Genomic DNA, 16,907 nt, shown 5'->3' with positions numbered 1-16,907 from the left:
AACCACGCCCGTGATGATGGAAAGGACGGTGTGTGTGTGTGTGTGTGTTTATGTGGAAATCATCGGCAGCCACGCTGAAAATGGCAGCGAAATCGGTGTTAACGCTGTCATGGCAAACCGGTTCCATTGCATTTCAGGACTCGTCTTCTTCGCCTCCCTTCCCTTCACACTGCACCACATCTCGCCCGTCTTTATCGCTACTGCCAACGTGACGGGCAGGCATGAGCCGTGCATCGGCTCGGATTGGTTTGGAATTATTTTGCGAAGAGAAAAGCAAAAACTATCCCGCAGGGGAAATTAAATAAAAATGCTTCAATCCCGGATTTGGTCCAATTTTCGCCCACTTCAAGGTCGGTGGTTAATTCGTACATACTGCATCAACTGCTAACTAACCAATCATAACCACAATCGGCCGTAGCAGCAATGCAAACATGGACGAATACGTAAAAGAATCAGCTGATGGTGCAGCGATGGGACCATGAAAGGGGAAGAAGTAGTGGAAGCGGAAAGAGCGGTTTGTGTTACCGGAAAGAGATAGGAGCACAGCATGCAACGCTCTCGCACGAGCGGCTATTAAAATTTCCAATCATTCGCTCTTTCGGATCGACCGAACATTATTCTTATACGATTAACATTGTCTGAAATTGAAGCTCGTTTTTGGCTCGGTTTTGACTCGCAAACGAACCAGAGACCGAGCACGAAAGCTGCTCGATTTTACCCGTGCGAGTGAACTTTTTGTGGGAGCGCCATCTTGCGTGGAAGCTGGCTATTGCGGGCTGAAGCTCACAGTGTAAAAACTCACAGCTAGGTAGCGCTAGCACGGTAGAAGGAGAATTTGGCTGCGCTGGCCAACATTTCAAATATTTAAATTTCTTAACGCTTTTTTTCTGTTCAATTATTTTTTTTTGGGCGTTTAAAATATATTGCATATTTTAACCTATTATTGATTATTGATTTCATTTTTATTGGTACAAATCACAAGCAACATTCAAACGAGCGTTTTATTTAATCGTGTTGTCGATTGTTATTTATTTTACATTCGCGATGGGTGTTTCGATTCTAGATTCGTTTTAAATCGAACAGATTTTTCCATGCAATGAAATAAATTTCCAATATCGACTGCACAAATCATGAAGAATTCTGGTTACAATTTTGAGAAGCGATTTTGCACTATGTTTTGCGCACCGCTACAGTACGCTACACATTTCACCGCTCATGCAACGGCGACGTACTGTGGGCGTGGCCTAACCGCGACATCACCTTCCACGTGGGCGTGGCCAAAGGGAAATAGTAACAACACCCGTACCTTACCTTTGAGCCACATGCCAGGACGCTCCTATGTGCTGCTACTATTACTGGAGCGCTCGCGCGAAGAAGAAGGCAGAAGAAGAGGAAGAAGCAACAACGAGGCAACAAAAGTACGTGTCAAACGAAATCAAAAACCAAGCCATATTAGGTGAAATTGAATCCGCTAAAAATCAATACCAGGACCAGCTCTCCCGCTCTTGCCAGTTTTCTTCGGGGCTGCGTCGCGGCAGTTGTTTGCCACCGCCTTGTGAAACACTCGACAAACAAAAGGCCCCGTTCGGCTGTTGTGTAATGTTATGGTGAAATAATGTGTGTGTGTGCGGAAAAACAGAGCAAGGTAAATAGGCAAACGGGTGAGTGAGTGAAAAGGAGAGAAGCAGCACTGAAATACCATTAGGCGTACCGTTGTTGTTAGTATATTTTGTTTTTTTTTTTTCGTTTTTTTTTTTTGTAGCTGGTTTATAGCTACACATTGCGTGAGGTATGCTACCAGCCTTATTGTCGTTTTTACACTAAATCGAGCTAGGAACGGAACGGCACTGCCGCTGCTGCTGCTGCTTTTGAATAAATATTCATCCCTTACGCGTACGAGGAGCGCGAGGGGGGAGGGGGGGGGGATGGAGGGAACTTTATTCGACACAAAGCACTTTTGCATTCTCGCTTCGGTTTCCCGCCATCTATGGCAACGCTGAATGTGTGTAATCGGATTGTAATCTTTTCGTGCAACAGCAATCTTCTTAAAGGTGTGTGTTTTTGCGTTTTTATTTCGGTACGCGGTTTGTTCCGCTTTCGTTCGCTGGTTGTTGTTTTTTTCTATTTTCTTCCCTACTTCTGTCCTCTTTTCTTTTGTGTGACACTCTCTTGCGACATATCTATTGGCTGGGCGGCTGCTTTTTCGCTTTCTGTCGGTGCCATTCGTGCCAATTGAAGTTTAGGGAGGTTAATTTTGTGTGTGCTTGCTCTACAAAGGGCAAGCTTTAAAGCGAATCGAAAATTGGGGCGGTATGGAGCGCACAATTGTTTCGCAGAACTCTCACCTTACACTCAATCGAGCTATCCTTTTTAACATGTTGCTAGAAGCAGTACAGCCCAAATAACCTTATCCTTTATAAATCAACTATCTCACGCGTTACTGAATAGTTTTAAAGATTAATTTATTACCACATTCACGTCCTACTACAGCAAAGATCTTGTGTTTTCCGTTTGCTTGTACCTGAAAGCAAAACAAAGCTCTTTGAAATTGAATTACCAAACGATAAGATTTAAATAATAATGCAAAAATAGCTGCAATTGTATTTTGTAATTTTTATGCTAATCTCCTCATTTGCTATAATGTGTTGTTCATTCCCAATTTGATATGTACGCCTCCCCATATTACAGCTCTCCCCATCTGGACCGTAAAAAAAATCCGGTAAGAAAATCAAATCCTTTTCCATTGTTTTCCGATTCAATCTTTTTGTCGGTTGAATTTATTGTGGAGTAAATTTTCGATACAAAAACACCATCATACTATGAAATGCTTCTTTAACGAATGAATCAGTTTGAATACATTACAGGGTTTTCCCACGATTTATTGGCCATTTCTATGATTTTTTGGTGGGTTCCCATCAATTTTTGGTGGATTCCCATAGATTTTTGGTTCGTTCCCATAATTTATTGGTATTTTCCAATTGGATATCAATACAATTGGACCAAAACATTCTGGGAAACGAAAATATGGGAACCCACCAAAAACTGATGGGAACCCACAAAAAATTGATGGGATCCAACCAATAAATCGTGGGAAACCCTGTATGCAGAAGCTGTATGTCTTCCTGGCTATATTGTTAAATCGATTGTGCCTGATTCAGCGCTGAACTGTTGCGATTTTGACTGCTCGCTTTTTAAAGCTTTTTAAAGCTGATGAAATATTAATTTTGATTGCATTTTTCCAAACCAACAAAATCAACATCGAGAAGTAGTTAATGCACTCGTTCGAAGCACTCTTGCAACATTGTCAAATGATACTTGTAGAAAGTTGCCCTCTACACAATACTAACAATATTAGACCCAACAAACGGTGCAAATGGACCTCTCATCCTCCCTATCTAAATACGCAACATTAACCACAACAGCAAACAGCACACAATTGCAAACAATTGACAGCTGTCAGGACGTGTTAATCACCCGAGAGGTCTCACTTAAGCGAGGCACTTAGCTGCACGTGAGGTGGTGCGCGCTGTTTCCGTTCCGATTTTCATACAATTTTGCTCTCGATTGCAATCACGCAAACGATTGCAATGGTTTGCTGAACAATGTGTAGTGCCCGTCTCTCGTTAATAAAAAAAAAAGCATACATCCACCCAAAATGTGGCCAGGTACGCCTGGCTCGGAAATGCCTTCAGAGACACAGACGGCTGTCGATTGGCTCGGATTACTTCATCTCGGATGGAAGCATGGATCGGGGCAGCGGCAGCGGCTCACTCTAATTCGATTAGATTCGTCGATAATCGACGAGATCGGGTGGTACGTCCCTTTCGCGACCGTTCCTGCTTCATTGTTTGCACCCAATTGATCGTTTTTACCATTGCCTTTCTCTGTCCTTTTCGCCATCCTTGTTTTTGCTCAAATTTGCTCCTGTGGCAAAACATTGCTGCCCCCCCTGGGTACCCTCTCACTTTCGGCTCTGCTGCTTCAAAACATAACAACTACTCAACCAGGCCAACAAAAAAGCTGACCAAAAAAACCACAAAACGTCAGGTAGGAAGCAGAGCGCAAGGGAATAATTGAAGACGGCCGAAAAGCGACCAGAAAAGCGACAAGAGCGTTCTCAGGCGCAGCGCAGTGCATCTTATCCCGCTCTCCGCATCGCGTCTCGTATTCGCCGCCGTGATACGGATCGCAACCGAAGCTTCACTGCCTAGGGCAGGTATCCTCGGGCCGGAGGTCTGAAAAGTGTCCGTCCGAAATTAACGAGAAAGATGGCCGGCCGGACGGAAAACGTAGGCAAAGATAAGGCAGCGAATAAATACGATAAATAAATACGACACTACAGAAAACAATCCGCACCGCAACCGCTCGAACACACACACACACATACGGGACACATACGGGGAAAGAGGGGGTGGGGGGGGGAGGGCGAAATAGCAACGCCATGCACATACAAGTCCGCTGAAGCATTTGATTCGTGCGCTGCCTCCATTCAATGCCCTCGAGTCCTGTTCGGTCTCGCATTTTGCGCTGTGCTTTATGTGGTTTGATCGTTCGGTGTCCTGTTTCGTGCATTCATCGTTTTATTGCCTCCCTAATGGGTTGTTCGAGGGTTGAAGGATCACGTTTAGGTGTAGCTCTCGGTGGTAAAAGCTCAAAAACAAGACAGGCAAGAGGTTTTTTTTCGTTTTGTTTATTTATTTTTATACTTGTTGTATGAATACTCGCTGAAATCCGGCTCGAAGGACCAACAAGTTTGCAATTCTTCGTCATTCTTAACTCGTAGCAGTGAAACTTTTTAAATAATGAAACAACATGGTAGCTTAAGGGATGGTCTAATGGTGTGATTGGCAGCTGTGATGGATCCCACAAGACCGTAATAGTGATGTTTCGAAATATGTTGGAGATAACACTCTTCTTTTGTGTGAATCTTAACGAGTGGAGATGAACTCGGGCATGAACCGCAAAATTGTAAAATAATTCAATTGCAATAAGAGCTATCGAAACATTGGTCCTTCGAACCGGATTTAACCTACATAGTAGCAGTAACGACATCATTCGAAGAAGAGCTATCGAAACAAACCATAGTGTAGGCCTTCCCAAGCCACTATTCAGCTCGGCTACCCAATAAACATTTCCCATACCTTTTACACTTAAACATTTCTTAAAGCATTTTTGATTATGAGTGCACTAAGCCATATAGCTTTAACATATCTTTTGAAAATGCTTAACAGTCTTTAAAGTTGTTAAACCTTTAAAACGTTCTTATAAGACGCTTATAAGACTATCTGTTAAAATTAAAATTTGAGTTTTGATGGCTGGCTTTAATCAAGATTATTGACGCTTATAAGATTGTCTGTTAAAACTAAAATTGGAATGTTGATGACTGGCTTTCATCAACCGGTAAACATATTTTTAAGTACGTTTAAAGACTTGTTATTTGAGACTAAGGCATCAGTATCAATAGATCTTATTAAATGCATATTAAGTCTTGGACGAAGGTAACTTATAACAGACTTTACAGTTTGTTCCTGAAATACGCTATTAACGCAAAACGTGGACAAGAGGAAAATCTCTAGCTTCTGCGTAAGTTGTATGTTACGGTTTTGAACCATAATGTACTTTTTTCCTTTTGCTTGCAGTGGGTGGTTTTATCCCCTCGTAAAGATTATTAGATATCTGTCTAATTCTAATAATCTACGCAAGGTATCAAACTGAGAAAACCGCTATTATGTAAATATGCGTATCTCTGATACTGCCTGTGCTATATGCTGTTTAAATCGTTCTTAGCCACACATATTGCACTACAAATCGTCTGAACTTATGATGAGGAAAGTCCTTCTGATGTTAATCCAATGGAGTCCATTTTTATTGGTATGATTGTTGATTTGTGAGTCAGCCATGTTGATGTTTTGATAATCAAATTCATAGATTGCATGACAAATAGAAAAATGGCAATTTTTAAAACGCTTTTCACGTCATTTTAATTTTGACAATGCTTTTGGTGCAAATTGTGGGTGTTCTAAACAAATTTTAATTTTTAAAATAATGTATTTTTAACTAAAAAGAAGCATATTATTAAATCACTTTGATTATTTTCCAAATATTATAATACATTTCAACAGTGAAATTTTGTTGGCATGGATTTCTGCTCATACGCGAGCGATTTCTTCGGGAAAAAAATATCATGACAACATAATAATGCTCAAATAATTCTCAACCATTATTATGACTTTATACACGATGCTTCATTGTCGTCTTAAGAAAGTATCCTTAGCAATATGCTGTTCTTTTGATACTTTATTTGCGCCTCACATATTAAAGGTCTAGAAATGGTTTTAACTAGTAGTCTTAACAGAGTTCTGTAGATGGGCCCTTTCAGTCTTAAATGAGTTTTGTCATAGTCTTGTTAGATCATACACGATATTCAAGTGAAAAATGAAGACTTAATGTAATAACCTTAGCGACAGCGTTAACACCATGATAAGATTTAAAATGTTCCTTGGGTATCTGTTGGTGTGCACACAGCGAAATAGTCCTGCGTATGGCGGCTCGGACCATACGACGCTTAGTACATTAGTATTTAACAGATCATGTAATTATGGTACTACGTTGGAGATACATAGATTTTTATGCTTTATTTTATCTAAATGGCTGAAAACCATGGGCAATATTTCATATTTTGCGCAAAACTAATCCCAGCATCGATCAAAAAGTACCTCACTGCTAAATGATGTAGGCTTTGCGTAAACAAATATAACAAACGCTTCCAAACGACGGCGCGGCTAATGTCCCATAGAGGTTTCAATTATAAAAAGATAAAAATCTTGAGTGAATTAGAATCGTAAGGCCAATATTTGACACTTTCTGGCAGTGGGGCCCTTCACGATTCTAGTCAGTTTTCTGTATGGAGTTTGACAGTTGGAGGCTGAAATCATGTAAACACTCCATACAAAACCACACACAAAACTAGCCAGCAATGTTCAGTCTAGATTATTCTAGCCTCAAAGCCAGAATTAGATTCGAGTACCTGCTCGAAAAATGACAAAACAAGGTGGTGTTTACATTTATCCCAAGGTACATTAAAGAGATCTGGTGATGGAATCCAGAATCAAAGTGTATGTAGTCCAGGTGGTCTCATAGCACGTTTTTTATAACCAAATTTGAACATCACTTTTTGACACGATGGGTTAAATTTTTTGTTCAAACAAGCTCTCTGGAGGCTTGACGAATACTCAAAACACTCTTAAAATCTTCATTCAGAAACAGAAGCGATATAAATCAGCCTTCTCAATTCATACTACTTGGGATAAGCCCACCTGTATATTATACCCACTCAGATAGCTGCTCGAAAACTGCTATACAATGCAAACAGCTGACAGGTTGAAATGTCAGCCTACGAACTTAAAACGGAAAGGGCTCCAGTATCATAAAACAAACTATGCTGAAAAACAACACGAACGACTTGCTTTGCTTGAGCTCCTCGTCGTGCATTGATGATTGATTTAACTCACTCCCACTTATTCTGGCTCAGTATGCACATCACTACCGTAGGCCGTACCGTGCACTTTAATTGGATGTTATCTGGTGAAATATCCCTATAAGAAACTAATTGTAAATGTCTTGATTGTGACCTTCACTATCGAATTATACTCATAAAATGTGTATCTTGTCTGCAATACAGCACAAAGCCTGCACGCGGTTTGATAAAACCCCAAAGCATCTAAACTGTTAGCATTGAAAATCTGTATTTTTTTCGAGACTTGTTATAAATTCGTGGATATTCTCGATTTTAAGGGTCATGTGCTGCTTGTGATGAAAAAATTGTCCTAAACAATATAGCTACAATAAGTTTGCTACCGAAATGAAAAACAATACCACTGCTTGCTGCTCTATACGCATCACTCCCCTCACCACCGCCTGCACTGTTTGACGATCGAGAGAAAATCTTCACACGAACCACTGGCCACGCGTGCTAGCATATGCTACCGTGTTTTAGCATTCGATTCACTAACACACACTGCCCCTCGGCTGCTAAGTGGCCGAAACAATCGACAGCCACCAACGAGAGTGCTATAGAACGAAAGAAAGAAAGAGAGAGAGAGAGAGAGAGAGAGAGAGAGAGAGAGAGAGAGAGAGAGAGAAGGAGAGAGGGTGGCCCAAAGCCAAGGCCCACAATTGAGGGTCCCAATTGTTCGCCGGACGGGCGAACACAATCATACGTCAAAACACAACGCGCAGCCTCATCATAACAAAAGCGGAGCGCGAGGCATCAACAAAAACGGCACAATAAAACAATCGCCCTCGGTTTCGTTTGTTTCTTTTCTTTTTTTTTTTGTTTTGCTCCCTTTCCTGGCGAGACACAGAAGGGCTGGGCACATGGGCTGGGAAAACCGAGGTGTCGATTTTGGTAGTCGAAACACAATAACAACACTGCGGAACAATTAGAAGATGAACTTGATCGGGTCGGGAAAACAATTCCCCCGCTGATTTTGTGCCACGTGCTGGGGGGGGGGGGGGGGATTAGGGGGGGGGGGGAAGGCGATAGAAGAAGAAGGAAAAAAAAACCCAAAACCTGCCAGGCGCGGAACGGCGGAACAAAACTCTCACCCAAAACAATCGAACACAAGCGGTGGCGGCTGGGAAGAAAATTGCGCAAAAAAGCACACACACACACACACACGGGGCAAATAATTGCGAGGAGCGAGGGCGGGCAGGCATGGGAGCAAATTGTTTGCTCTGGTAATGCTTGTCCCTTTTGTTAATGGCAGTCCTGAATGGTGCGTTTCGGTTTCCGAGCGTTTTGCCATCCTCGGCCCATGTCATCACACCCGCTACGTGACGTTTCCGAGCCTTGACCCGAGTGGTCACCGGGGCGGGGGAAGGGCTGGCAAAGGAGCGGAAGGAAAAATGGCAGTGATTGCATTGTCCCATTGTGTGCCGCGCGCGTGTGTCCGTTGTGGCACGGTGCTTTTTGCTCTTGATTGTTTGGCCGGGGCCAGCAAAAAGAAAGAAAGGCAACAGGGCCGGCGAGGCTTTGGGATGATTGAGTCCCTCTTCGCCAGTAGCTCAAGAGGACGTAACTTCCGGTCATGATCGTACACACACACACACACACACACATGGATAGAAGCCACAGACAATAGTGGGTGACGTGTGACGTGTTCTCTGTGTGTTGCTTTTCGCTTGTGCCCGCTCCATCCCGCTCGAAAAGTGCCGAAGAGACTGCGCAAGGGCAGGCGACGAACGTTGCAATTTGTCCTCATTTGCTCGCCCTCAAGGGAAGCAAACGGGTGACAGGGAGGGGAGGAAGCAGAGGAATGGGTAATCCTTTAATGGTGTTTAGGGGTGCGCTGCGCCTTCCCACGGGGTCCGCTGGACGAACCGCTGTACCCGAGAACCATACCCGCCGGATAATCGGTTGTTGCAGGCAGAAGAGTCTAACAAGCGGATCATTGCACTGCGGATTATAGCACGTACGGGCTAGTTTAGGGGTTTTTTTTTATTTGCCGTTGCTGTTGTTGTTCGAACATCAGTATCATTGTCTGCTCCCGGGGAGGTAATTCTGCACCGAATGCCGAGCTCGATTGATAGGGCGACAACGGAACGGTAGCGGGTCGAGTTTCTGGCATGCAGAGCTGACTGCGGTAGGCAAGGCGTCTTGGCACTTGAGCCGCACTTCCAGCCAGTCAGCCAGTCAGGGCCCGCACTCGAGCTCCGAGTAAGACATTCCAGGTTGCGTTGGGAAGGAACGGGGTACTTCGGCCACAGGCCACAAGCAATCGGGGGAAGGTTGGAATGGCCGTGTGTAGGTTTGGTAAAAATTGAAAGGAAAACATCTTTCCCGATCGGACCCAATCGATAGTCCGTTCACACCGGGCACACTGCGCTTCCTCGGACATTGGGTCAGGTCTTAACCCTATCCCGGGTGACGATCTTGCACGCAGGTAAGGGGTAAGATTATTCGGGCCGGAAACCGGTTCTCACATCGCCTGCTCGCCCTCGCATTTCCACTTACCGGCAATCCGTCCCACCCACCCCTGTGTCACTCACGCTTTATGTGTCAAGATCAATAGCCTGCGAAAAAAGAAAACACACACACACACACACAACATGTAAAGGAATCGATCGGAACGCATCTCGATACTGCCGATGTGCGTTGCGTTTTGGGTAAATATTTTCCAAACACTCCACGCGGTTGGTACTTTTTTCCCTCTGGCAAACGCTCCAGCCCACAGGCCCTACACGCAGCATAAACCCCCTTCCCCTTCCTCCTCTGATTCCCCTCCCCCCCCCCCCTCTTCCAAAACGCTTCTCAAAAGAGCTCGGTCTCAGCCCACTCGACGGCCGGATAATCACACTCTCCGGACGTCTTCGTTTCGCCGGGTGGTCGATTGAAAGTAAACAAATCCTCGAAACGCTCCTTCTTCTTCGGCCCTCTTGAAATCGACTCCCGGGGCTCCAGATTCGCCCTCCACAGATGTGTCTGTGTGTGTGTGTTTGTGTGTATCTTTCCTTCCTTTTCAAAAATCAACACTTCACCAACGGCAGCAAGCAGCAGCATTAACAGCATTCAAACCTGAAGCAGCAGCCAGCAGAAGGTTCGTCGCCTGCGCATCCCAGTTGCGTGGCGGTGATCAATTTCTCGAGCAAAATGTGTGACCACATCCTCGCTCCCTCTCTCTCTCTCTCTCTCACCCTTTGTGTCGATCGTCGCGCACCGACGTGCGCAAACAGCGAGATCGATGCAGCTCCAAGCCACCTCGCGTGGGTCCCGGAGGCTGCGTCGTTGCGCTGCTTTTTAGCGCTCTTGTACCACCAATATCGTACAATAGACGAGGGCGCGCGCGCGCGCGCGCGGTTGAGTGGCTTTATTCTTCCGCTGACGGATCGGGCATTGAGCAAACTATGGAAAGCGATCTGTTGGCCGCTGGAGCTCGGTATCTTGATGACTTACTGGCCATGTGTGTGTGTGTGTGTTTGAATATGTGTACAGAGCAGGGAATTTGTAGTACTTTGAAACTGCGTCACGGTTTCAGGACGGAGAATATTGATCTGGAGGCCCTATCGGGGCACAATGTTTGAAGAAGCGATGTCCAATGTCCCGAAGCCGACCAAATGTTGGATCTAAGCCCTTCTTCTTATTGTTTTTCTTCTTTCCTAGGCTAGTCCTTACTAAGATGTACATTAACCTCAAACTATATGTTCTCATTGCTTTCTAAGAACAAAGATGACTTCCGATACCAACTTACCCAGAAGTTGCCATCTTCGAACTAAAGACTCACTTTTGATTGATATTTGTTAATTGGGTCCTTCACATCTCTCTCTCTTTCTCTCTCTCTCTCTCTCTCTTTCTCTCTCTCTCTCTCTCTCCCTCTCTTTCTGGCCTGCTAACGCGAATAGAGCACATCGTCGTGACATGGTCCGGTCAACAATCATTCTCCAGGATGCTCGGTCCCTTGCTGTGCAGCCTCCCTTCCCTGTAGACACCCGATCTCCGACAGGTCTTGCTTCCAAGGGTCGCTGCCAAACACCTTCTTAGTGGGGCATGAGCCCGGCATCCTCATAACGTGCCCAAGCAAGCGTATCCTGCCAGCCTTCGCCACCGTCAGGATGCTCGATTAACCGTACAGCTCAGCAAACTCGTGGATCATCCTTCTCCTCCAAACTCCATGCTCGAACACACCGTCAAAGATGGTCCGGAGGATGCGTAGCTCAAACACACCCAGAGCATTTACATCCTCCGCTCGAATGATCCATGACTCATGTCCATAGAGGACCACCGGGCGAATCAATGTGCGATATATCTCACATCTCACATGTGGGCTCGAATTATTCTGGATCTCAGCAGACGGTGAAGCCCATAGTATGCACGATTCCCTGGCACAATGCGTCTCCAAATTTTGCTGCTGATATCATTGTCCGAAGTAATGACCGTTTCAACAAAGCAGAATTCATTTACCACGTCGAGGTTGTCGGCATCAACTAATGTTGATGCTTCCCAGTTGAAACCTATCTCGGGCTGTACCTCCAGCAAGCAGGTACTTTGTGTTCTTCGCATTGATTCTTGCTGCCTGAGACGGGTGTACGCCTCATACACCTTCGCAGTCCTCTTGCGGATAATATCGATGTCGCCTGTGAAGCCAAGAAGTTGGAGAGACCGGTAGACAATCCTGCCACGGATGTCGTTGTCTATCCCCACGTTTCGAATGACACCTTCCCAGTCGAAGATGTTCCATAGCCACCTTGAAGTCAATGGACAGAGGGTACGTGGTTACTCTGATTTTTCAAAACGGCGCATCTTGGTCTGGAAGAGCAAGGTTTGCTGTTTTCTCTGTCGTCTGTAGTTCTCCACGTTCTGACAGGTTTCATGCCGTATCATACGGGCGCGCATAGCATTATTTTCGGATAGTGCTCGCCTGCACTCTTCGTTGGACCATTTCTTTTTCTGCCTCCGTATGTTGATCTCTTTATTGAAGAGGAAACACTGTTGTTTTTACTTGGCCATGTGCGTCATTGCGCCAGTTGCCAAACCTAACCTGTCCGAAAGCCGACGTGCTGAGTTTTCCGAGCGGCAGTAAAGAAAAACATCAACTCTTCGAGCTACTATTCGCCTCGAAACTTCAACGCATGGGCTACACTAACACTAAACAAAAGCACCTTTTGTCTTTGCTTCCTTCCAATGGTGGCTTCATTATGAAAACTTCGCCCCGTCATCGTCATTATTGTGAGTCTCGCGTGTTTTGGCGCGCCAACCATGGTCCTCCCCCCGAGCCCGATGCCTTTCGCTGCCTTTTCTTGCCCGGAAGTCTTCGGCTTCTCCGTCCCCGCAGCGGCAGGGGACTCATTTAATAGGAAGTAAATGTGATCGCCGACCGGCGATAGAAGGTGCCAATTAAGGGTTAGAACAATTGAATGGAGGCCTGGGCTTTTAGCTCGCCCGCCTGATGCTAGCGTGCGCCCTTCTCCGTCGTCCGTTCCGTTGCACGGTTTCGAAGTAGTGGTGCTCCGTTTCGTCGCCTGCGCGCCACAGCAAATGCGCTTCCGAACTCGGAAAGGCAGCAAGCATCAAGTCGCGTTTGTGTTGCTATCTTTGGCCTCGATTCTTTGCACGTTCCTTGTCGCCGGACCGGTCACACCGTTGGGATTTTCTGCCGCGAAGCATCTCCATTCCCATTTGCACAAAGCCGTTGCGCTTGCAACAACCAGCGACCGGGCGAGCGACTGTATCGATCCGTGACAAAACGGTTTGCTTTGCTCCCTTCCCAAAGAGCGCACCCGTAGAGCAACTTCATTGGCAATGCGCAATTTGTTGCGCCCGATCGGGGCGAACAGTCTGAACCTGCCGAGACCTCGGAACCACGGAACAATGGTCCCGAACCGCACGCAATCGAGATGCTCACGCGCGTAAAATTGACAAGCAGCTTCCGCCCCGGCTGGTTGCCTGCGGAACCTGCCGGATATCCGGGGCCTCGGCTCGCCCAATGTGTGTCGCTGTATCTTTGTGCCTGTGTGTATGTTGCTTTGTATAAGATAAGAACACGCTTTTGAGCAGGCAACGCGTAAACTCGCGCTCATTCCGGGGGCCCGTTTCACCGTAGACTGGACCAGGGGAGCGAATCTTGCGGAACATCGATGTCTGTATCAGTTTAATCAGCTTACCGGCTGCAGCCGTCGGCTGGAGAGAGAGAGAGACAGAAGGGGAAAACACCGGAAAATTATGCATTTGATGATTGGGCAGATAACGGACAAAACAGTTTAATTGAACCGAATTGCGATCGGGATGGTAATAATTGACGTGCGGTGCTGTTTGTGAGGGGGATGTGCACTGGCGGGAAATTGATTTAAAGCATGTAACTGTCAAAACAAATCGTTTGGACAGGAAATGGATGAGATGTTGGTGTTAACTATTGTATAAATATTGCCATGTTACAGGCATTACTAGCTGTAGAAATCACAATTAGAACATGTGGGGCTTATAAGACGCTTATTGTAGTTTGTGTAGGCTTTCCTACAGGTTATAAGTTAAATAGCTATAATCTTATCTTTTCATTACATTTTTTTTTTGTTTTACAATGTTTCTGTCTTATAATTGATTTCTAAATTTCGAAGTCAGGCGTCTGAGAAAGGCGTCAAGCAGGTTATCTTGGTTTTCTCCAAATGTTGACAGATCACTACTATCTACCCAATTTCAAATTGGAATATTTTAAGACGCCAAAGAGGTGTTATAGCATTGATGGGACTTGTATTACTTTGTGCTCCATTTTTTCGAAGCAAAGCGAAACTAATTTCTTTTCGGTAGTATACAGTTTCTTTGAAGGAACTTTAACGAAATGTTAGAAAATAAGTATTCCTCATAGAGCCTTCAAATATTTTTGCCTATTTGGCTATAACAATAACTTGACTTAGTTCTTATCTAAATGATCGTTTCTTTAGAGTAAAACTCAACTCTCAACTTTCTGTGAGGAATGCTTGCACTTCGGGTGTTCCCCAAGGTAGCGCACTAAGTCCTTTATTGTTTGCCCTTTTCATTAATGATGTTTGTAATGTTTTACCTTCTGATGGCCATCTTCTATATGCGGATGACATCATTTTTTTTCCTCGGTTTCTTCGTCAACTGATTGTGAAAGACTTCAACTATACTTTAACTGCTTCAGCGATTGGTGTTCTGCTAACTTTATTGTGCCTTGGTCCCGATAAATGTTCTATTATTTCTTTTTCTCACTCTTGTTCTCCACATTATTTTCATTATAAGCTTCTCAATGTATCTCTGCCTCGTGTTACGTCTATTCGTGACCTTGGGGTTACACTTGATTGCCAGTTAAACTTCATGCAACAGTTGGAGGAAGTAATAACTAAAGCAAATAAAAGTCTGGGATTCAAACTCAGGGTTTCATCTGAGTTTAGAGATCTTTCCTGTTTAAGAACTCTTTACTGCAGTCTAGTTCGTCCAATTTTGGAATATGCTAGTATTGTATGGAGTCCTTCTAGTATTGAGGGATGCTCTAGATTAGAAAATATTCAAAGACACGTCACCAGGGTTGCATTTTATAGTATTTTTCACTCTGCACAACTCCCTCCCTATGAAACGCGATTACAACTTTTTAATTTGCAATCACTAAACCAGCGACATCATGTGAGTCAAGCTTGTTTCACTGGCGAGTTACTTGCTTCCTCCATTGACGCTCCTGATTTGCTTGCCTCTATTTGCCTATATGTACCATGCCGTGCCCTCCATCACCGTCCTCCTTTAGATATGGAAACACGTCATAATGATCCTTTTCTGTCCTATCTCAGATGGTTTAACTACTATCATGATCTCTTTGACTTTAACTCTTCGTTAAACGCTTTCCGCTCTCGTGCTCTTTCCTTTCCTGATTTCTCTGCATACTTCCTTTAATATTATCCTAATAATTGTTCTAAGTTTCCGATTTTTTTTCTCTTTCATTATACTTTTTTTATACTTCTCTACATCATTGTAGTTATATTTAAGTTAAACTAAGATACTCAGTTAAACGTTAAAGGGAGACTGTGAATGAAATAAATGTGTAGGGTTTAAGGATTCGTGAAGCCAACATTGAAATGTTTATGAATCTTCTTCATAGCACATGGCACAGACATGAAGTGGACACAAAAAGAAAGTGCAGAAGACGTATGAATAATGTTAGCCTACGTATACGTGTTTAGTTTGTTCACACATTAGTCAAAAGAGAACAAAATTTGAAGATATAAGTTAATATTTTACAATTTCTAAGTGCTCTCTATAAGGAGAGGCGAATGCTAAAAAGTCTCGTTTATTTCGTAAAATTCGTAAAATGGAATGATTATTCACAACTCTGTAGCATTATTTACGTCCTTTGCTTAAAATTGCAATCTTATTTCATAAAAAAAAAACATGATATTATCTACGTTTTAGGACTCGCTCCTAAATGCCAACAAATCGGCGTTTTGGAACAGTGAAGGTAGACGTTTGATGGAACGTTGCCTAACTAGACTCCGTTCCCTTGTAACAAAGTGTCACGAACTTCCCGCCAACCCGCAACGCAAACCACGCACGGAATTCCCCCGAGCGAAACGTTCGCCCTCGGGCACATTCACGTGGACCGGGTCCACAGCTCGCTGCAAATAATTAACAAATTAACAAACGTCGCACAAACCGCCGGACAAAGGAAGCGGCGCGCAAGGGTATTGAATTTGTCCCCGTTGTCCTCTCCTCCACCTTCTTCTCCACTACCTTGCTGCTCCTGGGGTCCGCAAATGTGTACATTAGGCAAATATGCGAACCAACCCCGACAGCGCAGCTGTGTGTCGCGGCACGGTTTGGAAGCGGCACTGCGCGGTCCGGCCCCGCTGAAACTTTGTATGCACACAACAGAGTCGATTCCGCAACATCATGTCAAGTCGGCTTCAGCTGGAAGAGCTGGAAGAGCGCAACAACGGCGAATACAAAACAGAAAAAAAACGCTCGCATCTCCAAGCGCCAACACTGTTCGCCAACACTGACGCCCGAGGGGGAGACCGGCAAACCGCCCCAGACTGGTGGGCACCAAGCCGTAGTGAGTGAGAGAGAGAGCGAGCGAAAGGCACGGGTGCAAATGAGGTAGCCGAAAAAAAAAAATCCCCCCGCAGCCTCGACTGGAAGGGGGACAAAATGATGAATGTTTTAAAATAATTTGCTATGTTTTACCCGTCATGTTTCGTCAAATGGGTTTCCCTCCCTGGTACCCTCCCCATCCCACCTTTCCCCCCCCCCCAGGGCCGTGCACGGTGGTTATGTTTATGTACACGCCAAACAAAAACATACATTACACCGCTGCCCGTCGCCGCTGCCATCGCCGTTGCGTACGCAAGCGAGCGAGCGTTAACGGTGTAGGGCGTGGCCGGTCGCTTCAACGCCGCAACGCTCGCCG

The sequence above is a fragment of the Anopheles arabiensis genome, chromosome X, assembly GCF_016920715.1.
Source record: "Anopheles arabiensis isolate DONGOLA chromosome X, AaraD3, whole genome shotgun sequence".
NCBI classification, from domain to species: Eukaryota; Metazoa; Arthropoda; class Insecta; order Diptera; family Culicidae; genus Anopheles; species Anopheles arabiensis.
This window is presented reverse-complemented; position numbering follows the sequence as displayed.